Source organism: Octopus sinensis, linkage group LG2 (genome assembly GCF_006345805.1).
Source record: "Octopus sinensis linkage group LG2, ASM634580v1, whole genome shotgun sequence".
NCBI classification, from domain to species: Eukaryota; Metazoa; Mollusca; class Cephalopoda; order Octopoda; family Octopodidae; genus Octopus; species Octopus sinensis.
In genome coordinates this window covers 159,408,402-159,409,544 of record NC_042998.1, presented here as the reverse complement: position 1 = coordinate 159,409,544, position 1,143 = coordinate 159,408,402, and the positions used below count along the sequence as shown (strand labels likewise).

General features: G+C 35.9%; 1 long non-coding RNA gene across 1 annotated transcript in view; it reads right to left on the bottom strand.

Annotated features, from left to right (window-relative positions):
* Window positions 1-811, bottom strand: part of LOC118762344 — a 12,388-nt gene extending 11,577 nt beyond the window's left edge. Inside the window, exon 1 of the long non-coding RNA XR_004998092.1 lies at window positions 798-811. This is a non-coding gene — a long non-coding RNA (uncharacterized LOC118762344). The remainder of the gene's footprint in view (window positions 1-797) is intronic.
* Between the last annotated feature and the right edge of the window lie 332 nt (window positions 812-1,143).

Here is a 1,143-nt window from a genome sequence, read left to right as displayed (position 1 = left end):
ACCATGTGTTGGGAAGCAAGCTTCTTAACACACAGCCACGCCTATACATACATACATACATACATACATACATACATACATACATACATACATACATACATATATACATACATACAAACCATTGACTCTCTCTCTCTCTCTCTCTCCTCTCTCTCTCTCTCTGTATTTGGATGTATATATGTGTGTGTGTGTGTGATGACACGTGACCATCGTCCATCATTCTTTTCCTCACGTGACCATCTTTCTTTTCCTGCACAGACATTCAAGAGACTGGACGCTTTTCTCTCTCTTCTATTTTTTTCTTTTCAAAGAAAATATTTCTCCCAGCGTTCACTATTTCCCTCTCTTCTGGTCTAACGGCTCTCCATCTTTGTTCGGTTTCCTTATATGTGTCTACTGTCTTGTTTTTGTTCCCAACTTTGACCCTCTATAAATCATAAATTTTATTTTAATATTTATGGAAGCAACTGTCTTTGAAGACTCATATTGTCCTTAAATGCTCAAAATGAGGAGTAGAGAGACAGCCGACAACTGATGAAGAGTCCTTTCTCTACGATTACCCGTCCTGTTTTCCATTTTTTCTCTCGTTGTTTACGTAATTAACTCGTTTGTTTACGTATTCCATATTGTTTGCACAGTTGGTAACGTCCTATACCCATATATATATATATACACATATATAAACACATATATATATTATTTATTATTATTATCATTTAATTGAACGCGACGCATCCATTTCCAAGTCAAAATATATATACATATATACATACATATATATGCACACACACACATACACACACTCATGTATATAAATGTATATATACATATATACATACGTATATATGTGTGCGTGAGTGAGAGAGAAAGAGAGAGAGAGAGAGAGTGTGTGAGAGAGAGAACGAGAAAGAAATTGGAATTCACGAGATTATTTATTAATTCCTACGATCATTTCGATCCATCGTGCATCGGTCCTTCGCAGGTGATATTCTGTACAGCTGGTTGTGATGCCTTGTCAGGTACCTCGTATTTTAATCTCAGTTTTCTTTTTATTATGATTATAATATGGTACCATTAAGGAATATCTGCACCGAATGATGCGCCACAACCACTTGTTCAGAATCTCATCCATGAAGGACCGAT